Source organism: Lonchura striata, chromosome 3, assembly GCF_046129695.1.
Source record: "Lonchura striata isolate bLonStr1 chromosome 3, bLonStr1.mat, whole genome shotgun sequence".
Classification (NCBI taxonomy): Eukaryota; Metazoa; Chordata; class Aves; order Passeriformes; family Estrildidae; genus Lonchura; species Lonchura striata.
The window spans coordinates 33,431,252-33,458,206 of record NC_134605.1 but is presented as its reverse complement, the minus strand read 5'-3'; the positions used below and the strand labels follow the sequence as shown (position 1 = coordinate 33,458,206).

The 26,955-nt window shown below is 40.0% G+C and overlaps 1 protein-coding gene across 8 annotated transcripts in view; it reads left to right on the top strand.

The window, feature by feature from the left end:
- Positions 1-1,933: 1,933 nt before the first annotated feature.
- The window catches only part of CDC42EP3 (CDC42 effector protein 3), a 125,520-nt gene continuing 100,498 nt past the window's right edge, over positions 1,934-26,955 (top strand). For 3 of the 8 annotated variants that reach the window (XR_013339698.1, XR_013339699.1, XM_021528107.2), the window contains exon 1: positions 2,512-2,679. The gene's annotated coding sequence lies outside the window, so the exon portion shown is untranslated. Of the gene's footprint in view, positions 2,148-2,511; positions 2,680-11,746; positions 11,844-22,122; positions 23,162-26,955 lie in introns of those variants that run through there. The other 5 variants (XM_021528109.3, XM_021528104.2, XR_013339697.1 and 2 more) reach the window with 5 other exon arrangements.

The window sequence follows — 26,955 nt, the reverse complement described above, 5'->3', positions numbered from 1 at the left end:
AAATTGGCTTTTAGGGCTGGAGTAAAGCAGTGAAAACATGCATGGGATAAAGACAAGGAAAAAAGAAGGAAGGAAGAATGAAAAGCTGGAACAGGTGCCACAGATCAGAGGTGCAAGAGGTCACAACATGAACGGCACAAGAGAGAAACTTGAGTAAAACCAACTGTGGCACAGTATCGTGGCCCACAGGTTTGAAACCCAGCTCTGGAGAGAAAAACCAAAGAAATATTCAGAAGAGGCAGGGATGTATAACATGACTGGAACAAGCTTTTGAGTGAGCTGCTGTCAAGTGTTGCCAGCCTGCTATTATAGCAAATGAATCCATGTGTTTCTTTTGTCCTCAGAAACAGTTGTTTGAATTTTCATCAGCTTCAGCACATGGCACCACACACATGCATGCCCACACATGTCCTTTCTGAACTAAAAGGAAGTAAGAGCAATGTCATCCCTCCAGTGTCCCTTTTAAAAAGTTTTAAACCACTTAAATTAGGTTCCTAAACTAGAAAGCAGTCTCAAGTGTAGAGTTGGTAGAAGAAAGGTAGCATGCAGTGCATTCACACAAGATAAATAATTGAATAATTGCTAGGTTGGAAATGTATCCAAAGAAGCCAGGAATTATTACAGAATTCTTTTTTCTTTTGCTTACACAAACTTTATAATAGCTGTTTTCTCTGACTGTCCTTTTACATAAACTGGGAACAGCCTCTGGGCTGCTCTCAAATTTACTTTGGCTTCTCCAATAGCGCTTAAGAATTACTGGAATTGTGCAGTCCCTGGCCATGCCTCCAGTACTGTCAGAGGCCAGGGCACAGAGCCATCCCCATCCCCATCCCCAGTGAAGCTGCTGCCTCCACACCTGTTGTGTCACTGCCTGCTCCCACCTGGGAGGCCGTGCACTGGGCAGAACTGTTTGCACAAAGCCCTTGCTCCCATGGAACAAGCAACTTCATCCTTGGCTATTCAATCACATATGGAGGGCTTGTGGGGTTTTTTATCATCATGATATGTAAATCAAATGTTAAAAAGATTTTCAGAGAATTGAAAATATTTCAGCAATGAGAAACTGTGAAAAATGTGAAAGGACACTATTTTCCCTGTATGTTTCATTTCAGATAGCAGGATTGGGCCATGCATGGCATGATGCCTCTCGCCCAGAGACATCACCGTGTATGCGTAAGGGCAGAGCAGTCTGCAGGCACACTGAATATTACAGTCTCAACACCTTGAAAGGAACATGTTCTCTAAATTTGAGTACTGCAATTAAAAAAAAAAAAAAAAGAAAAAAAAAAAAAAGAAAATAGAATTACCCTGCGGTAAAGTGCTTTAGGTTCAGAGTGCTCCAATGAAAAGACAGCAAATGGGAAAATTCTCTCATCCAGATGTGGGTATGTAAACATATTTTAAACTAAGTATACACGTTTACATACAATGCATCCACTGTTTATGCTGATTTTAAAACACTATATGTAATGAAAATTATGCAAATATTTAGAAAAATACCTTAGCCTGGGTAAGGTATATACCACACTTAATATTTCAGTAAGGGCACATGCAGTGCTTGTATGGCAGTGCCAAAAGTAACATTTTGAAAAATGACCTTTTGGTAAAACTGTCAAGCACAGTGTTGAGTCCAGGTACCCGCCAACAGAAACCTTTGGGAGGATGTCACTGCGAGAGGTGGACCAGTGCCGGGGTCTCTATCTGGATTAACCAGAGAACTTGTAAAAAAATTAACATCAGCGCAGTATTTATGGGCTTCCTAGTCAGTAATCTGCTGGACTCCCAACAGCTATTTTAAGCTCTTTCCCGTTTTGGGCAAGGCAGTTTCACTTGTATAAAAGAGACGGGCAGGTGCCCTTAAGTCTGTCATTAAAGGGCTCCGGGCCGTCGCTGAATGGTCCGCGCCCCGCGCAGCAACTCAGCGCCGCTGCCCCGCTCCGGCCCGCCGCTGGGCGGGAGGAGCCGCCCCTGCGCCTCGCCGGCTCTCGCAGTATTTGCCGGTTACCTGCAAATCGCAGACCGCCGAGTCCTGAAAGCCCGAGCGCTCCTTAACAACGCGTAAATAATGGAGGACAGGCGGGATGAATGAGCACAGCGGGCGGAGAGAGGGCTGAGCCTCACCCCTGACGGATCGGGGCGCCGAAGAGGTGAGGGGAGAGAGGGTTTGGGTGAAAAATTATTAGCTTTAAAGCACACCTCGGAGCTGACCGTGCTCGGGGGACAGGGGGTTGCTCACCCGAGGGCTTCACCGGGACCCTATCAGGGTGTACAGAGGGCCTCCCGGTCTGCCCGCAACGCCCCCACCTCCGCAAAATAGCTAAAAAAAAAAAAAAAAAAAAAGGTGGGGAGGAGCCCTTTATTGTTATTGTGGTTGTTCCCGGCCTCCCTGCCCGCTTCCCGCCGGTGCTCCGCGGTGCCAGGATTTCTCTGCAGCCCGCCCTCCCCGTCCGCAGCGCCGCCGGCAGCGCCGCCTCCCCGCGGCAGCCGCTCGCCGCCCGCGGCCCCGCGCCGCGCCCCCGGCACCCGGAGCGCCGCCGCCCGCGCACTGACAGAAGCTCACAGGTGCCGCCGCGCTCGGCCCGAGTCGCGGAGGGGCGGCCCCGCTGCCCTCTCGGCTCCGCACCGGCGGGAGGGAGATAGCTCGGGAGGGAGGAGCGGCGCGGGAACAGCGGCAGCGCCGTAAGTGGGGGAGCGGGGAGTGGGGCGCGGAGCGGGAGGGCCGCCACCGCCGGGCTGCGGCACTGCCCCTGCTGACCTGCGGAGCGGCGGCGGGGCCGCAGCGCGGCCGCTCGGGGGGCTGGGAGGGAGGGTACGCATTTCAGGATAGCCATAGAGAGTACCCATGAATGATTTTGTTTGGCTGCTCGGGAGGTTTCCGAGCTATCGCTTAGAACGACTCGGGGTGTAATACAGTAATACATTACTGAAATTCCGAGCTGCAGTTCGTCTCTGTATCGGTTTAAATTTCCATCACAGTGTGTTTTGGCATACCTGATTTTATGCCCTTGCCTTGGAGGCAGAAGGCATACCCAGCCTACATCCCCCCCGAAACAGGCTGCGCTCCTTTTTGTGCGGTGTGTCGCCTTGCGCCGCGCCTTCCTGCGTGGGGCTAAGAATAACCGTGCACTGAGTGCGCTGCTCCCTGCCTGGCTGGGGCTGGACTGGGGGCAAGTCAGTACCCGGTGTGATGCTGGCTGTCGAGCTAAGAGTTCAAGTCGGGAACTCAAATTTGAGAATTTGAGTTGGGCTGCTGATGAAGAAATGCGGGCTGTAGATAATAGAAAGGACTTGATTTATTTTCAGTTGAAATTTATAAGAGACCAAAATAGAGTAAGCAATTAATTTAGGACTTGCGTCACTGTAGATTGTTGCTATGTTTTAAACATAGAAGGAAGAAGGCTTATTATTAAATATTTAATGTAACAAGTACGATCCTGAACTCTTAATTTCCTGTGAAAAATATCTGGGAGGAGAGGCAAGGACTCGTGCATAGACCATTAATTTCAGTTATATATAGGTTGTAAGGATGTAACATTGTTCAGGAAAATGTAGATGAAAAAAATCAGAAGGTTTAAGGTGTGAAAATCTTAAGCTGAAAAATTCTTTAGATACACACTACTAGAAATCTTGTAATCCATGTTCCACGGCTCAGATGTTTAGAGGAATGACAGAGATACCAAAAAAGGCATCATGATAGCGCAATTCTAGAACCAGAATTTTCTCGTTCCCTACAAAAAAGGAAAGCTCATTTCTGGAAGCAAGAAGTGACAGATGTGGCATCTTGGCAGCTGGCTAAACATAAAAGCAAGTATCAGCAAGTGATTACTGTTGCAAGGATTTATTTTTAAAGTGTCTTGTACTGAAAGGCTTCAGCGTTTTTTAGCATTAGCAGTAAGATGTACTTACAATCTGCAGTATGTTACAAATAGTCTTTCAGCAGAAACATTCGGAAAAGCAAGAGAAAACTCCTATGTTCGAGGCACTCCATGCTTTGAACATTTGTTTTCCATTAGAGCATGCAAAAGAAAGGAACTGAGCAGGTTCTTTGGTCGGTACGATAGTACTGAAGGGAATGATTTTTCCTGGCCTCAGCATAAGCCAGCTGTATCTGGGAAGGAAACAATAGGGTTTATCTTCTCCTTAGATGAAAGGTAATCACAGTTACTGTTGTTTAGGGAGCACCTTGTACATCCACAGAAGTAAAAACCAGGCTGCAAAACTGCCTCTGCCCCTCTTCTATGATTCGTAAAGCCAACCTGAATCACCAGGAGGTGGCCTGGATGAATTTTAGAAAAGAGATATCACCTAAGAGGCAGCCCAGAGCCACTCTTTCCCTGAGGCAGCGGCAGCGTGGGTCTGCACCATCCCTATTTGACTGCTGTGGTTAGATGTCACATTGACTTGAAAGAGGCATCTAAAACTGTTCCAAACCACTTGTATCAGCTTTACTGTAACCAACAAAAGCCATGGTTCATTGCAGAACATGCTTTGCTCTCAGCTTTTCATAATTAGGGAGGTTGCTTTGTTTTATAGTCTTCTGACCTAGATGGCTTCTTCTAGAAGAAATTCTGGTCCTCTGCCCAAGTTTTAACAAATAGTTTGGGGAAGAAAAAGGAACTTGCATTTAAAATAATTTCTTTCTGTCATGCAGAATTTGTTGTCAGGTTCTCCTTTACTTCTTGCCTGTGAGACTGTGTGTGTCTCAGGCACTCAGCAATGCTCTCTGACCAATTCTTCCTCCTCTTCCTCACCCTAGTTAACAGAATTGCTGTGTCACCTGATGCCTGTTTGGCCTTTCATAATGATGTGTAAACCACTACAGGCTTTCACTTTCCTGCATGCAAATTTTACTTTTTGGAAACAAAATAGTAAAACAATCACTTTTTCTTTTTTTTTTTCCCTCTTATGATCACATCAGAGTAAATATATTTTCTCAAGATCTGAACCATCTCATGGAGAACTCTCCTTCCTCCAGTGGTAAAACTGAACTAATTGGGTGGTCTGTACCTAAAAGCCGAAGTATCTCCAGGAGTACAGTGCTTACAGGGAAGGCAGTTGGCTAAAGATGTTTGCTTGTGTGATAGCAAGGTGAATTTCCCTAATAACCTGAAGTCTGAACTTAAACGAGGATGTTGGAAGAATTGTGTTCGGCTGTTGGGTAGAGGACTGTTTTTAAATTATTTCCTCTCACTAAGAAGCAGACGGGTTAGTAGGCAGTGAAAGCGCCTCGGGGGTGCTAGGGGATGTGTCTGGGTGCAGCAGTGAGAGCAGAGTCCTGGCTCTTCTGCCGAGTTCAGTACATCCTGTGTGAAGCAGGACGGCAGAATAAGGTGCAGCTACTCATTAGCTCAAGTAAAGCTCATTCTGAAGAAAAGACACACTTCTAGTGCTGTGTTAAAATAAGAAAGATTTCTGGTTGACACATTCATGCAGATAAGCATTACTTACAATATTTTCCAATATTTACACTCGTAATTGACATTCCTAGTGTTATTGAGCAATGGTGTTGATCCAGTATGGTGACTGCCAGAAAGGTGAGTCTGATGGGAGCAGCTGGAACTGGCTGACAAGACTAATTTCCTCATAGTTCAAGGGTTAAATCAAGACCCAGTAAAGCCTCAGGAAGCACACTGCCAAGGTAAAATGGGATGATTACAAGAGGACAGAGTTGGCCAGGGTGGCAAGATGTATTTATACCTTTATTTAGTTTCATTGTTATTTGTGGAATAAATACTCAAGTATAGAAACAAATACTTGCCTTATGGTTTTACCACTAGTCAAGTCTACAAGAGCATTGTTAGTCAGTTAGCCAATAATCTTTCTAATTGTGAGATTTTTCTTTTGAGAGGCTAGTGAACTGACTGAATGTATTTTACTCCTTTTTGTGCTGTGCTTTTGTTTTTTAAAGAGGAAAGGTAAGCCATTTGCAGGCCATTTACAGGCTGAGCCTACAGCCAAGTAGCACTTTTAGTGCCTAAAACTCTGAAAATGTGAGAGTCGTTTTTGAATGCTCATACTAAATTGTATCACCATGATCTTAGTAGCTTTTAATTCAAGACCATTTTACTGAAATGTATATTTAGTACAAGTAATTTGAATTACAGTTATTCTTATCTTTGAAATTAGCAGTGTTGCAATACTCTTAAAACTTGATGACCTAGTGTCTCATGAATGTCAGGGAGCCACATTAAGGCTTTCATCCCCCACTATGTGTGGTATAGCAACAACATACAACTTAACTATGTAAATGTTGTGTTCATGCTGTTTTTACTTGCACGGAATAATAGAGAAAAGCTCACCAAATATGATACACTGCTTTGATTTCTATCATAAAGGTCAACGGGGAACATATTAGATAAGAAATTAGAAATTAAATGGACTGATACTGCTGAGGTTTTGTGCTGGGTCCCATTCTGAACGACCTAAGTGAACTTTTCTGTGATTACATGTAAACAGCAGCTGACCTTCTGTAGAGATACAAGAGCTGATGACAAGCTGAGACTAGGTATGACTTGCTTAATCAGGTCTGCAAGCTTGCTTAGGTGCATTTACATGGCAATTATTTTTTTTTCAGTCATCTGTAGGAACTTTCTAAAAATAAATACTACTTCATATCTTTGCTTGGAAGATAAAATGTAGGGCTTGGTGTATTTTTTTCCATCCCTTTGAAATACCAGGTGTTTCAAGTCCATTTCTTGCTATTTTGCTGCAGAAGCTTCATATATATCTGAGGATTTGTGTTGTGCCTTAAACAAAGGAAACAGGTGTTGAGTCTTCATGCCAAATGTGGGATTCTTTTCTTTATCAATATTAGGCACTAGAATAAAAATAGTAAATAAAAGCAAACTGTTAGTCTGAAATTTCCTTTTTTTTCTCCGCTGCTAAGAAATGTATGTAGTATAACATTCAAGTCAGGCAAACCTAAAACTGTAAAGCCTGTTCTGGCAAAAGCAAATATCCATAAGTTGGCAAAAGCCTGTAGAACATGGTGATACATATATAAGTGCATTAAGGTCATGCTATTTTTCATAGCCCCCTTGCCTTATGTAGTATGTAGGGTGAATTATGTGAGCAAAAAGAGGATCTGCTAGAAATTCTGGGCTAAAGCTGAAGCCCCTGCTCTGTCATAGTCGTTCTGGGTGGTGCAGATGATGAAGGAATCAAATAATGATTCCTCAAATAATGTCAACTTGGGATTTTCTAACTTTGTGTTCTTTGAGTTTGTAGCCTTAGTGCTCTACATATGATATTTCTAATTATGGGGTTTATAATTTTCAGTGATACTCTGCAAGGAAGATCAAAGGTGCTTTGATGCTACCACAGTCAGCATCTCTGAAGCCTTTGTGCAAAAAGGTTGTGAAACCAGCTCCTTAGCTACCACAGCTCCCAGTCACCATCTTCACCAGGAGAAATCCTAATCCCTGTAAGAGTATGAATAATAAATCTTAAAGAAGAAGAGGCTAATAGATCTTATTGCTTTGATAAATATTTGCTCTGTTTCTCCTCTTTGAATAAAGTTCCTTAAGCTCCTTATAGGAAGGTAGTGTTCTCAAACTATGTGAATAGGTCAGTTCCTGTGTAGTAGACAGGTTTTTTTGTGGGGGTATTTTTTTTAGTACTTGAGCGATGCACTAGTACCAAGTGATGTACAGGAATATAATGCTGGTGTTGCTGGGGACTATTGCTCCATATGTACATTCTTGCACTTTTTTATTTTTCTCATGTTTCCTTTATATTTCCAAGAAATATATGATAGCACTTATAGACTCTTCTCATTCAGAAAGCTTTTTAATTCTACCAAAAATTGAATACTTCAGTAATTTTAAGCCTTAAAAATCCTTTATGATGCCAGAACAGTTTAAAAAATGTTCTTTGTTCTAATACTTCCTAAACCTAACCTTTTAAATTTTATCCATCAAGATATTTTGATCAGACATAAGTTGCATTCTTTATTCTTTCTTATGTGTATTTCCTGTCCTACCTAAGTAAAGCCTGAATTGTGTATGCTTACATACATCTTTTTCATGAGGACTACATATTTTTTAAAAATTTCTAACTTTACTTTTTCACCACAGTTAATATGGTTCAGTGCATATTTTGATTTAGTTAAATTCTGTTTATTTGTGAGATGAGATTGGGTAAGTTAGATCTGAAACTGAAGGACAGATTAGTCCAAGATGTGTTGAAGTTCTGGTGAATGTTTTGGTTTGTTTTCACTTTCCCCTTTGCTGTGTCTGAAGATGCACACCATAAATAGCTTGTTCTCATTGTGACAGGATCTTTTTAAGGCACTCTTGCCACTGCTTTTAATGAAATTCTACAGGGGAATGGCCATCAATATTATTTTTTTTAATTTATTTCTTGGTTATTTGCTAAACTGTCTTTTGGGAACTAAAGCATCATTTCAGTTTCATTAAAATTTCTTTCCAGAGGATAGTTAGATCAGTATTCTCATCTTCAGTTTTTAAATGATAGCCTAATCATTTGAAATTGTATGAGGTCCATGTCATTTGAAGCATTAATGTGACTTATTAGTTCTTTGAGAGTAAATGTTTCTGTAACCACAAAGAATGAAAACAAAAACATCCTGGAAACTGGAAGTTGCACATTCCACAGTGAGGGTGAAGAGAAAAGAAGGTGCAGGCTCTGCCTTTTGTAATGACATGTAAAGGCCAGCCATGCCATTTCTCCTCAGCACTGTGGTCCTTGCAAAGGCACTTTAGCTTCTCCATGATTTGTCTCTATTCATCTGGAGGACAGTTTGTGGCTGTGTAGTCTTTGGCATTTCCCTTTTAAGGATACATTGCTCCTACAAATAATGTTAAGGGTTAGCCCAATTTAAGGAATGCTTGAACACTAGGAGAACTACATTGTGAGTGAAAGAGGGACAGGGAAGGAGTAGTGCTATTGTCCTGCATGTCAGATGCAGCTCACGTGTTTCTGCTCCAGATACCATAGATTACTGCTCTTGAACAAGTTTAGGCTGTTTCTTTGCTTGCTCATTGCTCCTGTAGCAGGTGACCTTAGAATAATAACCAAATAATAACCATGGTTTGTAAGAGGGTAAGATGTAATCCATCTGGGGGTCTCTTCTGTTTGATTGTTTGAAAACCAATGGGAATACAGAAGTGAAGAATGGAGTAGCATGTCCATGCATAGGCTGTATATATGGCATACAGGATTATACTTTATTTTAGTCCAAAGAGTTGGAGTGGAAAGGTGAAAGAGGAGGAAGGTGATGTTCACAGCAGCTACAATTCTGTTGGTATTCCTTGCCCCAAAAGACACAACAGCTGAAGAACTGTCTTCTGTGAGATTTAAAAGCTCTCATTTTATGTGTGCGTAATTCTTAATATCCTAGATACCTGATTTGTGATTAGGGGTGTGATGCTGCAGTAATACAAACTTGTAGTAATTCACTGCTCAGTTTGGTCATCCTGCCTAGAAGGCAGGGGTAGCATCTAGTCAGATTGATGAAAGACTTAAATGAAAATATTGCTTATTACTGTTATAATTTTTGCTTAACTTGTTTCTTATTAGTAACATGCAAAATAATCAGTGGCACACAGAAGTCCTCAAGAAGGAATAGCAAATCTGTTGTTAGGAACAAAGATAGTGGACTGAGCAGATCAGTAATTTGTGTGGCTGCTGCTCTGTTTCACATGTTCCTCCCCACTTGCTTGCTATGATTTTAGTGGAAAGAGAGGCTGTATTTCTTCTGGTTTTCTCTTTGTGTATCTTCAGGCAGTATGAATACCCATCTCAGCCTCTGGAGTCTTTCAGATAAGATCCCCTGAGGTCAACAGCAAGGACAACGAAGTAATCCATTTGATAGCAGTGGACTGTACAACTCTCTTAAAAATGCATACTTCTGGTCCCAAAGAAAAAAAGTTACAATAGCAAGAGTCTGAGAAGATTATTAATCTGTAGGAGTTCCTAAATAATTTGAACAATCATGTAATTTATGCTGTGGACAGTTTTCACATTTTTGTCTGAGAATTAATTTCACTGTTAGTTGCAGGAGTTATTTTGCCTTGAGAGTACAACCATGCCTCTACCTTGGCAGAGAGCTAAAAATTGTAAATAAGGTATTTTGTGGCATGGTGTAACATTTTGATTACTGGGAGATGCTCTGACAGCTGTATAGGGGAAATAACAGAATTGTTATCTAATGAAGCAACAGCAGAGAAGTTGGAAACTTTTTGACGTTGCCTTTGGTATGAACAGTGTATCCATTCAAGTATAAATCTTTAAGTGTATCCAAGTAGTCTCTGAAAATACAAGTATATAATCTGCATATAGCTGAAAAATCGGCCAGGAAAGAAGCCAAATGAGCAATCTAAACATACAAATTACTCTTGTTGCTAAATTCCAGCCAATTTTCCTGCATCAAGCCTGCATAAATGTCTTTATTCCTTGCATCTGTGAATAAACTTTAATCCCTTCCCCACATCCAGTGTCCTCCATCTCCTGATTCCACATGCCTGCTTCATATGCAGAGGTTCCATCACTGATCTGGGTTGATGGTTATCTGATTCTAGGTATTAGACTATAAAGCTACTGAATCTTATAAAAAATTATACACCTTTAACACCTTGACATTGCCTATCCCAGTAATTTAGAATGACAGGAAAAGACACATTTAAAAGTACAGAAGTGCCAGAGCCTGTTAGCAGTATTGAGGATTTTGATGGTTTGTGTATCAGTAGGAGTAAAGGACATTATGGTACAGCTGGGTAATAGAATTAGATAATTTTGTTTTATCTCATTAGAGAAACAATTTAAAAACTTTGGTTAAAATTCTCCCACCTCCTTCTAGTCCTCCCAATAAACAAACACATACAGATGGCTGCAGAAGAGGATAGAAAATTTTGAATGGCAGTGTCAGATATTGATAAACAACTCTGAAAATAAGCCTTAAAATGGAAGCTTTCAAGACAGCTGAAGTGTAGGTGGATGTGTGAAAAAGGCATCATCTGAGAAATTGTGTGCATTTTTTCTGTAATAAAAGTGGTATCTGCAGAAGTAGGAGCAGCTGTCTGTGTGTACATACAAGATCCATGACTGGAATAGTACCAGATGATTTTTCAGGTGCTCTGATTCAGTGTGTTCTTTCAATCCATCTGCTGAGAACTGGTGGTAGTTACTGGGCTTTCCAAATTTCAAAGTTTGTAGTTTTGGGATAAGTATCCTGAAAGTACAAATATGGTCCCAAAGTCAAGTTTTGCAGTAGTAACAATGCATAGGAGATGTGACTTGAAAAGAAGTTACAATTGTATTTTCAAATTAAAGAACTGTGTGTGGTTTTTTTTTTTTTTTTTAACAAAAGTGAATGAAGGCACATATATCACATATAATTTTTTTCAATTGTGCTTTTCTTCAAAACTGAATATCTGTAGCTGGACATGGATTCCACTTGGTCATGGATCTTAGATATCCTTTTTGGACAGTTGTAGTTTAAGACTTTGAGGTTTTTCTTGTTTTCTTTGAAGAGGCTAAGTTGCTGTGAAATGGGTGCCCTTCTTGCAGAGTGTTCAAGGAGGAACAGCTTTTAAAGCTTCCAGATTTCAAACTGTTAATGGTGATTTGAGAGGACAAAATTTATTTGGTTCTCCATGTAGGATTTGAAGTAGTGTCCAACACAGAGATCTACTTCTTTTTTTTTTTTTTTTTTCTATTTTGTGCTGAAAGATGAGAATTTTGTAAACATCTGTTTTGATGAGAGGTCCGTTTTGCTAATTTACAGGAGATCTGTCCTTTCAACCCTCATAATCATCTTGATGTCCAAAGAAACACAATCTGTGGACAAAAAGCCTCTAAAACTGGAGTGTGGCTTTACTGAGGTAAAAATACTTTTCCAAATACTTAATTCTTAAGAGAAATGTCATGAATTTAGGGGAAAATACTGTTCATATCCTGAATGATAAAAGTCAGATCACTGGGAACTTGTCTTATGGCAAGTTGTAGGCCTTTCCTGAATTGTTACCGAGTTTTGTGTCTGTATGACTCCTGGCTCTGCCAGAATTGTTCAAATTAGATAATAGTATTTTCCTAAAAAAACCAAAGATATAACAAAGATTGAAATAACAGAGAAATCTACCTTAAGCCTGTGTAAATTGTTCTCGCTGTTCCAAAAATGTCTGTTTTGCTTTGTACTTGCTTTGACTAGCTTCAGTCTAGCAAACTGAAGCTAGGCAGTTGGACTTCATAATCTTAGAAGTCTTTTCCAACCTTAATGTTTCTATGCTTCTATGAAATGTAAGTGATAATATCACCCTTGTGGCTCTGCTGGAACTTTGTTTTGTGATGTCCTCTTGGAATTGTGCCTACAGGAACTGGACGTGATGATGGCCAAATACAGAATTATTGGACCTCTTCTTCCCTCTCATGCAGCAGGGAATTGCACTACCTCCTTATGACTAGAATGCAAGAGGATGAAGAGGATGAGGTTCAGCCTAGTTAACTCTTCTGACCTCTTGCTTCTGTTTCTGAGCACAACCTTCCTTCCTGAAACTGTGGCCTTTGTCATTTAGTCTTCCATTTTAATCTTGAGTACATGACTTGGGCTGCTGTTAAAATTCAAGTGGCTTGCTAGTGTTCAGATACCAGCTTGAGGTGGTTGAACCTGACAGGTCACTGAACACCATACAGCTGCTTGCTCACTCCTTCCTCACCCAGTGGGATATGGAGAGAATGGAGGTGGGGAAAAGGTAAAATTCATAGATTGAGATAAAGACAGCTGAATGGGACAGAAGATGAAGGGGTAATCATAAAATATTTTGTAAATTCTAATTTACAAAACAAGGCATGCACAGTGTAATTGCTCACCACCTGCTGACCAATGCCCAACCAATTCCTGAGTGGTGGCCCATGGCCACCTTTCCTCCTCGTTTGTATATAGACCATGATACCATATGCTATGGGACATCCCTTTGGACAGTGGGGGTCACGTGTCCTGGCCATGTCACCTTGAAGCTTCTGCCCAGCCTACTCACTGCTCGGGTGGGGTGACAAACTGAAAAACCAATGACTCTGTATAAACACTGCTTAGTAACATCTAAAATATCAATGTGTTATCAATATTATTCTCACGCTAAACCTGAAATACAACACAACACTGTACCAACTACCAGGATAAAAATTAATTCTATCCCAGCTGAAATCAGGACATAGTTGATCAAGGTTACTCTTATCTACCCCTTAATTTCATTATCTACCCCTTGATTCTAAGTTTTCCAGTGCAAATCATCTTAGGGTAGTTCTCGAACTGAAATGGATCAGTTGAAGGCAGAGTTTAAAGAACACTCATTGGTAATGCAGGCTGCAAGTCTTGCTGAGCAGAAAATTCACACAACTCCACGTGCCCATAAGAAAAAAGTTACAACTTTTCTGTGTATCATTTGTCTGACTTAGGAGTGGTACTGCCTTTAGGGTCTGCAAATGGAGAGCAACTCCTATGAAATCAGGCATGTTAGGCTGCTGTGGAAGAGTTCATAATTGATCTGAGATCCCATGACAGCAAAAAAAAAGAATATTTCTGGTTTTCAGTGGATGCACTGAGCTGAAAGAAAAGCTTGCAATAGCAAGTTGTCCTTCCATTGCTGATGTACCAGTTTTGTACCTTGTAATCTACTTAGTAAAGTAGGAGTTTTGATTCTGATCTGGTTTTTGCAGTACAGCCTCCAATACTTACACTGATTCAATTACTGTTGAAAGAGAAAAGATGTAAACTAGTGACTCAATAGTTATCTTAGTTGTTTTTAAAGCTATTAGCAAAGTGTTTGACCCAGGAGAAAATGGCTATTTCTGGGTACATAGGAGATTACAGAAGTTCAGTGGAAAGCTCAAGAAGAATATTTTAGTGTCTGATACAAGTGAAAAAATTTTCTATATCTTCTGCATAAGGAAGGTAACTAGCAAGAGGCATTAAGGGAGTTTTATTATTTATTAGCCTTAATCAATTTCTAAAACAGCACTCAGTTTATCTGTTGGATCATAAGTCACTGGGAAGGTAATAGTCCAAATTCAAGTCAGATGAAGATTCTCTGGATTTTTGAGGTATTCAGAAGTTTTTGTTTTTGAAGTTGAGAATTTGCTTTAAGATGTAATGCTCTTTCAGTCCCTTGCTTTTCCTGTCTTGTTTCAGTTTGAAACACTCACTTTGGGAGGTGTGAACTCAAACAGGGCCATTAATCTGGGAAGCTGGTGACTATAGAAAGTTAACTATTTTCCTTCAGGCTGCTAATGTGTTGTACTTAGAGAGTTTTAGTTTACTGACTAGGTGCAGATTTTTTTTTTTCATTGTTTGTACCTTTTTCCTTTTCCCATGCTATATTGTCTCTTCCCGTTTTTGTCCTCTCAAGTGAATGGATTATAGTCTTTCCAGGAATAGCAAAAGTTTAACAGCAGTATCCATGGCTGGATTTTTGTTTAAGAAGATATATATTTAATATGAATTATTGTAGGATAAACCCTATTTAGTCCTGTGTTCTGAGGGAACAAACAAAACAACAACAAAATCCCATTTTACTCAAGGTTTAACTTAGAAAGCCTATGACTATAGCAATAGGGGTGTTGCTGAACTACTTTGTACATTGGTCTTAGTACCTGTTGGTGAACTATTTAATACTTTCCTCCAGTAAGGATTTCCTTGGGCTCCAAGGAAGAAGCTTGGGTATGCTGCCCACTACTTCTGCAGCCAGAAGGAGCATACCTCTGGTGCATCCAGGTTAGCAGGCATGTGCAGAGGGAAAGAAGGAATGCCACTTGGCTGGTACTTTCCCTTTAAAAGTTGCTGTACATGTCTTTTGCTGGGACTGTGTTTCAGAGTCTTTTGGTTATGGTATTTCTCTTCCTTCCCACAGAGTCCCTACATTATACAATAATTTTTTCTGGTCCAGTACTGAAGCAGCAACATTGAGATGTTGATGCCCTACTTGGATGCAAGTTCCCTCTTAAACTTCTTGAGCATATGGTCTCTGCTGTTGTGTAATTCAGGGAGTTATAGTTTGTTTCTTGCCTGTGTTTCCAGAGATGCTATCTCTGTTAAAAGAACCATATGGACAAGAGGAGAGGCCCACACTGTGCCTTAAATTAATGCAATCCTAATGCATTGTTAGAGTATTATATGTTGTGGGGTTTTTTGGCTGGATATGATTTGGATTTGCTCTCAGGACAAGGAAATTGACCTCAGTTTCTGTTCCTTTGCCTACAGTAAGAAAATCAGGAATACCTGTTCAGTTACTTAGGTGGCTTGGTTTCTGACCATCTTTACATTGTTTTTGTTTTCTAAGTTGGTGTTGTTTCTTTTGTTGTTGTTGTGTTTTATTTTGCTTGATTTCCCTTCTCCACCAGCAGAAGTTTTTTTCAGCACTGTAGCTGTGTGCCTTGGACTCTAAAACATGTCATCTTTTCTGAAATTTTTGAAAGATGGTAAACCACACTAAGCAACATAGTGCTCCTCCCATGGCTTGAATTTTGACTCCCTGGAGCTTGCAAGAACCATTAGAAATTTGCTTTAAATAGCCTGCAGTAAAGGTAGCATTTCATCTTACATACTTATTAGAGGATTAAGTAAATAAATATGCCCTTTACATGGGAAAGCAGGTCCCAGAATCATGTTCTTTTATTTTTCTGCCTACACACCACTCCTTTCCATACCAGTTATATGAATTGGTACATGAAGGACTTGCAGCATGTGGTAACAGCTCATTCTTGGTCAATACCGAGGTGCTACCATGCCCAAAGGGGTTGCTACACCTCATTTCTGTGCTGCTGAAGTATGAACAAGATGAACAGAGCTTTAACAGTCCAGCAGTAAGTGTCACAATGCAATATAAAACCTTGGTATATGTGTGTGTGCTCTGTTTCAGAACCAGCTTCTCTCAACTCTGAAATAATTACTGCAGCCTCGATAAAGTATAGGCTCAGTACGCTTAGCTGGTATTGGCTTAGTCAGACCTAAACATGACTTTTGCCTTGTGTAACACTTTGCTTCTCCCACCTGTCAGTGCCCCAGTACTCTGTTTAATGTGAGGGGCAAAAGGTTGAGATTACTAAACGGTGAGCTGAGGCATTACTAAAAAGACAGTTGCTAAATTTGGGTTGAATTTGGCTGTCAGACCTGGTATAGGTCTCTTCAGTATCCTGAGAGTGGAGTGCCACTGTTGATCATTCTTAAATCTATGGACAGTGGTTTTGACAATGGATTACGTGTGTAGTGGTCAACTTCAGAATCTCTCTCCCGTTTGATCTCCCTTGTTGGAAGTACCATAAGGAGCACAGTAACTGGTGCTGAGGAGCATGTTTAGCATTTAGCACTTACTTGGCATTTGTAAAGGAGTGAAAGTGACCTGCAAATGTAGGCTCCCAGCTCTGCTTCTTCGGTAGGAGGAAGGGAAAGGAGTTGTCTCGTTGACTTGATGATCTTAAAGATCTTTTCCAACCTGAATGATTCTATGATTCTATCTGGCCTGTGAGGGCTGCAGAGAGGTGCAGCTGAGTGTTGGTATCTGTTACCTAATGTCTAGCCTAGTTTCTGCTGAAATATCTGATTAATTTAGGGGTTTTCATTAATGTGGGTTTTGGAACAAATTAAATGTGACTGAGGTCCCAACAAGGATCTGAAATCTGTTTTCTGCTGAAGAAGTCTTTATACAAATTAACAGCAATTTGCATGATTAAGCACACGCTTCACTGTGTTGATCAGGGATGATCAACAGGACAGAACACTGAGACAGAAATTGCCTCATGCAGTGCTTTTCTTGTAAGATGGGAGACACTTAACCCCAATTCGTGCTTTGTCCCATTTGTGTGTTATTTTACAGCCTGTTTTGGGGAGGTGGTAGTTGTTTTACGGCAGAGTTCAGTGTGATCCGCTCCAAAAGGTTTCTTTAGATACTAACTAGCAACTAGACATTCCCCTCCCTCTCGCTAGGCATCCTCCCAAGGATTTACAGTGTTTTAAAGGCGTGTGAGAGGGTTGTTTCGGGTAGGAGAAATCATAAAAGTTGTAACTTGTTTCTCGCAAGTTGATTGCGAGGCAAGTTGTTTTGGTTGGTGTTATGCCATTGTGTTTGTCAGTGTCGATTTATGTCAAGCTTTAAATAGGATGCTCTGCAATGAATTTGTTTTCTGGTAGTTTGTAATCCTTTCAGGCCAGCTAACATTAACGAGCGGCAGCACTGCTGTGGCTGGCTTTCTTTTGATCATGCACAGCCCTAGTCAGGAAATGGGTGAGGAGCATGAGTCATGATTACATTACCCTAATGTGACTGCCTACTAGAAGTTTTCTTTTTGTCGCCAATATGCCTTCCATTGACACTACTTTTGAAAACAAAATTTCCATTTTGGAGCATTTTGAAATATTGACCTTTGAACAGAGAGATTTATGTTCTCTTGTAGTCTCAAGGCAAAGCTCTAAGCGGGAGCCCCTGCAGAGAGCTGAGAGAAAACGAATGTCTGCAAAATGCTTTTCCAGAAGTTTGCAAAGACAGGACTTGACTTGCAGTACACTGGGTCTGCTTGGCTTCACTGGATACAACATGCTTCCCTGATCCTTTTACTTATCCTCTTGTGTTGCCTGCACATGCAAGCTCAAGGTCTGGTCTATACAAGGGCTGTCATTTCATTCACTATTTGGCTTAAGCTTTGTCTTAGATCTGTACTTATCTTTTGAAATATGGCTACAATAATGAGAAGATAGGTGCTGAGTGCTGGCTGATGTAAACCCTGAGTGTTGAGAAGGTGGCTTTAGTGGGATTTGAGACAAAAATATTTTGGACAGTTTAATTAAATACATGGGATTTAGAGTTTGAAAGAAATATCAGCTGCTAATCAGTAAACTAGCTTTAGCACCGAATTGCCACTGTGCATTCTGAATATTCAGACAGCACACCTCTTTACAAGTGCTGAGTATATTAATTTCTTTCAAATTGGACTAATTTGCTCTGACAGGTTTTAAGAACAGTATGTGAAATACAACTATTGGCACAAAGAGTGAATTCACCCTGATACAACTTGATATATTCCAGAAAAAAAGAAGTCTGATCAGTTGAGTACGAGCAACTAAAGGTATGAGAACCACAGGTCTTGGGAGGAAGTGGAGACTCCTGTGCTGCTGTCCAGCGTGGTGCATCCCTCTCAGCTGGGGCATGTTGCAGGTGTCACTGACAGGCTGCAGAGCAGCACCAGAATATGACATGTCTTCCAGTTGTCACTTATTTTTCCAGATTCTTAGCTCTGCTCAAATGGTGCCTTCAAATAGTGGCGTTGTTCTATTAGAAGTAAAGTATAAACTCACCATAAAGATGTAATTTCTGGGTTTTCCCTTTTGTGTCATGTAAGGGTGATAAACCAGTTACTTTAGCTGTACTAACAATACACTTGAAACTGAACATAGATAACAAAATTTTAGAAGCCCTATTTACTCTGGGATTTCAGCCTCATTTTTTAAAGAGGGCATGAGTTGGACCAAAAAGTAATTCAGTGAGGATTTTTTAAAATCTATTGAAGTGTTTCGTTTCTTCTATCCACCCCAACGCCATCAACTTTGCTCTCATCTTGATGACCGTTCAACTCTCTAACAGAGGCAGAACTGCAACAGAGCACAAGATTCATCCTTCTTCTATGTAATAAAAAAAAAATAAGTCCTGTGCAACTTTAGATTTTCCTGTATCTATATATCTCTACCTCCTTGTTAGTCTTTGCTTATAGAGGGCTCTCTGGCTTTCAAGTTTGTTTTAAAACTAGTTTATCAGCCACTTAAAGATGGTCAATACTTATTTAAACACTCTGAAAAATGAATAATAGAACTAATGATTGTGATATGCCTATGTCACTTGTGTGTTTTAAGGAGATGATAAGGAGTATTTGACTTAGAGATGAAGCATATTTGAGAATTGGAGGTCAGGTGTTCAGGGTAGGGGTTTTTGGGTTTGGTGGTTGGGTTTTTTTTTTTCTTGAAACCTTGCAGGATCCTTATATTTTAGATTGCCTTTGCAAGTAGCTATCAATTACAGAAATTTTAAACTAAGGGTCTTTTACAAAAATAGTATGAATATATTAAATAAAGTTAGAAAAACTTAATTTCAGTATGACAGCAGTCTTGGGAACCCTAAGGCAGAAACAAGTGGAGCTACAAAACCATTTTGCATCAGGAGTGCTTAAAAGTCTGGATGTAATTCCATGGACATTTTTCATTGCAGAAGAGATGGTTAAGGATTGCCCAACCCTTCTGCCACAACTCCTTGCTTTCTAAGAGTGATGTCTCAAGAGATAGGTTAGCTATTGAAAGGACTTTTTTACAGCAGAGAGTCGCAGTCTCATGCCAAGCTTTGTGATTTTAGACCCCTTCCCTAGTTAGTTTTCACCTTGTTGTGTGCTGAACTGGCCTGTAAGGGGTCAAATGTGTGCACACAGTAGGGGGGAAGGAGAGAATGCCTTTCTGACAGCAAGTTATATTGGGCTTGAACTCTCTTGAAGCACTGGCATTGGACAGCTGCAGCTATTGCTAAGCCTGTCCTGTAAACTGAGTCAGTGGAGAGAACTGCGGCTGTGGCCCGTTTGAAGTGTGACTTGTAGGTCCGTCTGCCTGCCAAGGGTACAAGGAACTTGCAGTGCAGAACCAGGAACCAGCAATGAGGAGTGAGGAATCCAAGGTGGGAACTTCTTAAACCGGCTTTGAGAGCAGAGTTTGGCTGGGGAATTACACCCTCTGTGTCAAAAGAGAAAGCCATCTATGCTAACCTTCTTAGAATCACAAAGGGTGTGGAGTGTGGATTCCTAATCCATATACACTGATCTGAGTGCTGGCTGACATCACAGGGGACAGTTGAGATTTCAACCAGAGCAGTTTGCCAGGCTTTTAGGTGGGACATTGGCTCAGGTTGTAGGGGTTATTTTTTTGTCCCATTTCATGTTTTTCCCTATGGCTGAAGAGAATCGATGGACAAGTTTTTAAGCCTGTCCATCTTGTGGCTTATGGGTTTATGGTACCCAGCTATTTTCTCATCTGGTGTGTGACTTTATAGGAGGAGATGTGTGACTGTGCTTCAGCGTGCAGTCTGCTTGATGTAACATAACCTCACCGTGGCTGGCTGCATTAGTTAACGAGATGGGCTGCACCTTGTACTGACGTTCACCTCTGCCTAAATCTGCATGGGCTTGTGCTCATCCAGTTTTTGGAAGCCAATGAACTATATGGTATTGAATATATGTATGAATGTACCAGCCAACAAAGCTAGGGAGAAGGTAGTAAAGAGGGACCTGTTTCACTTCATGAAGCTAAACACAAATACAGTGAGCTCATTAAATCCCTGTCTCTGGAGGAGAAAAAAAGGAAGGTTTTTATTGTTCTAGAAAATATGCTAACTTTGCAAAGCTGAAGGCAAGCTGTGATTCAAACCTGTTGAAAGGTAAAAAAAAAAGCTTGATAAAAAAGAGCTATTTAAAATATTCTAATGAGTGGTCATAAGAACAGTTGGAAAAACAGACTGTGTAAGGCATTTATTTTCTTATTGCATCACAACCAGATTTTTAAAACGTTAGTCTTCTACAGTGTTAACAAAGCATGTATTAAAAACATTTAGAATCTCAGAGTGCATGTCAAAAATAAGTCAGCATCAGAGAGGGATGTATTTCTATTGATACAGTGCAGAGATCTATACAGTATGGGTTGCATAGTATTTTTATGAGCAAATTGCAAATAAGTAAAAAATTGTTGCAGCCCAAATTTGCAGGTGGTGGATATTGGTGAAGAAGTGAGGGAGATGGCGAAAGGTCAACTAATTTATAGATTCACAGCTTGAGCACATTGAAATAAAATGTTTCTCTTTCTGAAGTATGGCATTGCTTTTTATCCTATAGAATGTAAATCCAGTTTATTTGCTGGAGAATGATAATTTGGAAAGATTTTTAGTTTTCCTCCCCCTAAGGACAGGAGTAGATTCTTACTGGACAAACAGCATAATATGAGCACTGCCACTGGCTGTGCTGCCAAATTTTGTTGATTAAATTAATATATTTGTATATTGATCTTAAAAAGAAATAAAATGAAGATGCCTACTCTGAACCAATAAAAGGCAATAATAACGAATTATTCTTTTTTCGGTATAGTTTATTCTGCTTGGAGAACTTGTTTGTGTTATCCCAGCACAAGAATTCTTGAATGGTTTGTAATACAATTCTACCAAGTAAATAGAGTAAAATTCCTGTTGTAAGCGGATGACAATAAGAGCAGAAGCATGATCTCGTTTATAAATAAGGCAGTGGTGATGGGAAGAAAGAAGTGATTTTTATTTTCGTATATGTTGTTAGGGAGGATTATATTGAAATATTGTCACTAATAATGATCTGTTTGGAAAACAATGTTGAAAAATTTGAGGTGGTGTAGAAAATAGCAGGCTCCAGCACGGTGTAGATGAATGGAGGCAGAGATCTCTGAAGTTTGCTCTTGGGGAAAGAGGTTTATTGGGGGTGCAGAAGGTTCTGCCTCGTGCTCCCAGACACAGCACGTGGCCGGGCCTGAGAGGGTGGGGGAGGGGAGAGACAAAAGGATGCTCAAGGAGAGGGGAAGCTCCAAGAGAGGGGAGGAAGTTCCAAGAGAGGAGGAAGTTCCAAGAGACCGCATGGCCCCTCGAAGCCTCCTTATAAAGGGGCTTCGAGGTAGGTTGGAATAAGGCATGGCCAATGGGGTTACAGACACTTGATGTCCCAAGGGAGGGATAGAGGTGCGGGGTGAACCATACATCTTTTGGGGGGTGAGATGGAACAGTCCATTTCACCCCAGGACTCATCGAAAGGCAGGGGTGTCATCCGGCTAGCTGGGAGAACTGTTCTCATCCTAGCTGTATTATTTATGAGCAATTATATTTATCTATCATCCACAACAAGGTGGTTCAAAAGAGAGAGAGGGAAAGACACTAGAAGATTTAAAATTATTCCCGTCACTAACATCACATGAGGAATTCCCCCTGTTCAATTTGCTCAAAAAGGATGACTGAGAAACAGCTTGGTTAGTGTTATGTGTAATAAATATAATTCGCGCCATTCCTCGTATGAAATATGTAATATTGGATATTTGTTAAATCATGCCCGTCGTATTAGTTCCCCCCCCCCCCCCCCCCCCTTTACAGGCGAGACTGGATGTATATTAGAAACTGATTTACAAGTAAAAGGATGTGGCTTGGCCGGGAGATGGGCCATGTCTGGGCTCCAGGTGTTAATCATCACGATCATCAGTGCTGATCGTCCAAGATGGATATCATGGAAATCCTCAGACAGATCCATGTGAATGCAGCCTTCCTGTAAACTCTCATCAAGAATTCAACTACTCAGGACATTGAATTATTTCTCCTCATCACCAAAAAAAGAAAATTTTATTAACCTATAGACTGAATAGAAGAAAAGACTAACTGCTCAAATCTTGGCCTCAGGCGGAATTTTCCCTATAAAAACCGCTTGTGCCAGGATGGAGGTGTGTGGGCATAGGAGAAAACCTCTGCTGAGGCTGACTCCTTGTTGCACACCCAGGGTCAACCCCGGGCTTGGCTCTGTCCTTTCCGTGTGGCTGACTAGATAGAATTTGGCCGCAAATAAAATGATTTTTATTTTTAATCTGGCTGAATAAATTCTCATTTATAACAGTTAGTGTTCAAGTACCTTAACAAGGATGAAGGTTTCTGGTTTATAAAGGGCATTTGTAATCTCAGACTGCTAAAGAATAAAATAATACCTGGAGACAGAGGCCAGTTGTTCAAATTAAACCTCTTGTTTTTTTCTTCCCCTCAAATCAGGTTTGCTCTCCTTTGTTTCTTTTTCTTACAAGCTAAAATAAAAACTGTTAAATCGATTAATTACTTCATTAATTTCCCTATAATATATGAATACTTTAATGGTTTAAAATTAGTTGAAAGTGTTCCCTGGTTTGGTTAACATGATTTACACGACGTTTGAAAGACTGCTAAGCAGGATGGCAAGAGCTAAAGGAGTCAATAATTAAAAATCAAGAACTTGTTTTTCCTTTGTTTATGAATCTACATTTTAGGAAGGGGGGAAAAAACAGGAGGGTGCTGGAGAAATGGAAGATACCTGGAGAGAAAGACACTGTATGCAGCCTGTCCCTGTCTGTGCTTACACTTAATGGCAATTAACCCTTCTTCAGGTGGACAACTCACAGCTGGTGTACTATCTGTCTTTGATTTATGTGGAAAAAACTGTTTTATAACAAGGGAAGTAAAAATATATCCCTATGTGATTTTTTGCTTTCTTAATATTTTATTTCTCCGCAGCTAGAATAGATAAAATAATTTATTCTATTAATCAGGACCTGGATTGGAACAGGGAATACTTTAGGTTCAATTCTCTGATAAATGACCTCTGTGAAGTAAATGAATGGATGTAGTCTGCATGTATGGGGAATTTTAAGAGAAGGGTGGACAAACATCTTCACAGCTAGCACATGGCATCTCTGTCTTTTCAGGGTAATGTAGAAATGAATCAACAGCACGATAGAGTCAGGTCCTCTCTTGACCTGTGCTTCTGTAGCTGTAGGAATGATTTGGGATTTTTTTCCCTTCATTTTCTAAATAGTGTATGTGGTAACACAATGAAATAGGTAAGCCTTGATCCAGGAGAGTCAGCTGACTGCAGCTGAGAAATTTAGTTAAACTGAAGTGCGTTTAGCCTGATTGTTTTTATAAAGTAATTAAATCTATAGCTTTAATCAGGAAGGTGCCAATTCTTTGATGAAAGGAGAAGGAAAGGAGACAAGGACTTCTAACCTGATCAAGGGAAGTTGACTTTAATACAGATGAATTCAAAGGCTGTGCCTCTTATAAACAATGTAAATTTAGATAAACAGTCTAGAGGGAGAAATGTCCGCACCTGATATGGTTTAAGCCGTTTAGAGGGTAGTGGCTTTATAAGTGGACAGACTTGTGGCCTCTTGTCTTCAGGGACTGGTGGTTGATAAGGAGTATCCAGAAACACGAGAGGTAAGCTCTGTGGTGCATCATCTCTTGCTTTTCTTGTACCTGATGACTTTGTTAACTGAGAGTGCATTTCACTAGCATTCAGGAATTGTGACTCTGTGACTTCAGGCCCATTAGAAAACCAGTAAAAATGTATTTTACACTTGATGCTGTTTCAGACATAGTGAAAGTAACAGCATTGACCAGGATGTTCTTAAGAGTTTGTTTGTACTGCTAAAAGCTACTGATAGCTAAAACCTAAAATGAAGCCCTAAAGTCTAATTCTACTATGCTTGTGGATTCTTCATCACGTAGAAAATTGCAGCTGCTTGTTGCCTAGTTTGTGTCTGTCTTTTGCTATGTTACTGTGCTTTCATTTGGATATTTAGATAATGTACATACTCGGTTTTCTCTTACTGACTTGCTCCACAAGTATATTTTAAATTATGCTTTGGAAAGGCCTTTCTCCAAGTTTCACATGCTTCTAGTCAGTGATGTGTAAGGCAAAGCTTTTGCAAGGGGTTGCCCTGTAGAAAGCCCGTAGGCTTCCCAGCATACACAGTTGCTTCTGGCTCTGCTCTGTGGAAATGTGGTTTTCTTTCTTTAATTTCTTTGTTAAAGAATCTAGGTCTCTTGGGATGTGTGCACAAATAAAAGTTTGCACTTTGACCCTTATTTGTCTCTGGCTTTGCAAGCTTAGCTGTTGAGATATTTGCTGATAGTCTATCTTTTTAAAATGGACCATGGAATAAGCTAAGGCATCCATGGAAAACTTTGAGCTGTGTGGAAGGTGATGATTGCTGAGTGGACAGAAGGCGGATTGAGAAGCACCTCTAAAAATATTAGTCTTTATTACCAAGCAAAATACTTATATGAGAGTGTGAAGTGATAGGAATGAAAATGAGCAAGCACTACAGCCAAACGAAAACTTTAATTTTCACTGGGCTGGAATTCCTCTGGTTTGGCTGATACCTGAATCTTGTTAGGAGAAGGGGGTATCTTTTCAACTGGAATGAAAACCCTTTCATGTTGTTTTTCCCTTAAATTAAGGTCTTCCACTGTAGGCTGGCAGTCCAGGATTGCAGACTTCTGGTTTTCTGATAATTTCTCATTCAGCTTTCCAATTTAGCTATACAACCACTTAGTTACTGAGCTGAAATTAGTCAAAACAAGAGACTCTTTTAGCAGTAAGATCTGAAAAAGGTCTCATTTTAAGACAAGGAGAAATTTATTGTGTAGCCTGATATCAAGATTGCATTGTGTTGTGTCCCTTCTCTTAGCCCATGTGCACTTGAGATTGATTCCATTAAATCTTGTTGAGTGTAGGGAGTGTGTTAAGGTGCTAACATACTTGTGAAAATTTTGTGGACTAATTTTTTTGTCTTCTAGGATTTGAGCTTTGAGCTGGAAGCTTTAGTCTTGCTAGGTTTTTCTTCATTTGCCAAAGTTTGATTTATAATTTTTTTAATTATAAAAACTATATATATATGCATGTGTATGTGTGTATATATATATATATATATTTATGCTATATGTTAACTGTTTATATGGTATATGGGTTCTTCCTTATTTAATTGTAAATTAAGTATGAATAATAATAGTATTGTAGACTTAGTGAATATTTCCAGATTTATTTGTTTGAAGTAGCTAAAAATCTGTGCTCCTTTAGGCAGTAGCTGACAAAGAGGATAGGTATGCAGAAACAAAATTGCTCTGAAGCTTTGTTATGTTGTACATGGAAGGCCTGTCCATTGAAAAGGGAGCCCTTTTCTTTTATTTCAAAGGTGTAGTTTGCAGATTTCCAATACTGTGGGTACTGAAATCTGCAGTAACAGTAGCCTTTGTTTTCAGCAGAGAAAATGGTGCTTGCACTAAGTATGTAATTGTGAAATTTCTTCTCTTCAAATGTGAAGCCTCTTGCACTGGCCAAATGGAAGACAAGGCCTTCACAATAAAAAGGGCTGCTGTATAGAGGGGTTTATAATTCTTGATAGTGGAGTCTCTTGCAGCATCATCTCAGGTAGTGTGGTTTTACACTGCCCCTTACTGGGGCTCTCCCGTAGTGCAAGAAATAAGGAGATTTGGATATCCAAAAGTTTGTGCTGCTTTCAGAGTTTTTTGTAGTTTTTCCCCCAAGCTTTGAGCTAAATAAAATACAGTGCTTTTCTTGTATGTCAAAATGGCCTATTTATACTAGGAGTTATTTTACATTTTCTTTTTAGTATTTCCTGATATTCAGATGTTTCACTGTGTCCTTCAGTTTTTTTTTAAACCTCCCAGTGGAGTTTGGGGATATTGGTTTTTGATACAGATCCCAAGTGGTGGAAGCCATGAAAGCTTTGAATGAACTACCATTTGTCTTTCATTTTTAAACTAGTGAGCAACAGGCATGTCTTTGGACCACATTGTCATTGCATTGTCATTTATCCAAATTAAAAGACCCTAAAGAATGAGAAATTAAAATCAGAGAGAATTTGGCCTGTTATTTCTACAAAGTGAGAGCTGAGTCCACTAGATAACTGTAAAACAACCTCTCCATTCATCTTTGATAATAGTCTTCTCTGTAGAGTTGAGGACATTTTGTTTAGTTAAATGGGTCGCTTGGGCAGAGTGATAAACTGGGGGAAACAACACAGTGATTTTTAGATTTTAAAACTGCAAGGCTGATTTGTCTAATCAGCTCTGTTCCCATTGCAGGTGGCACATGTAGAGATCTTATTTAGGAGTTACTTTTGTATCTTGTACTACTGTCATGGAGTAATGTGAATCTCCTAGTATATTGTAGATTCTAATTAATTACCTTTTTGTTGTGTAGAAGGAAGATTTGAAGTGCTTTTAATTGATTGATACAATAAATTGTATTTTCAAAATTGATCTTGAAACTATAAAATGCCCTCATAAATTACTGCACTTATTTTGTATTTTAACTTTAACCTGTTTACATCTGACATGCTTTGTGGGGGAGGGCTCTTCAACATTATCAAAG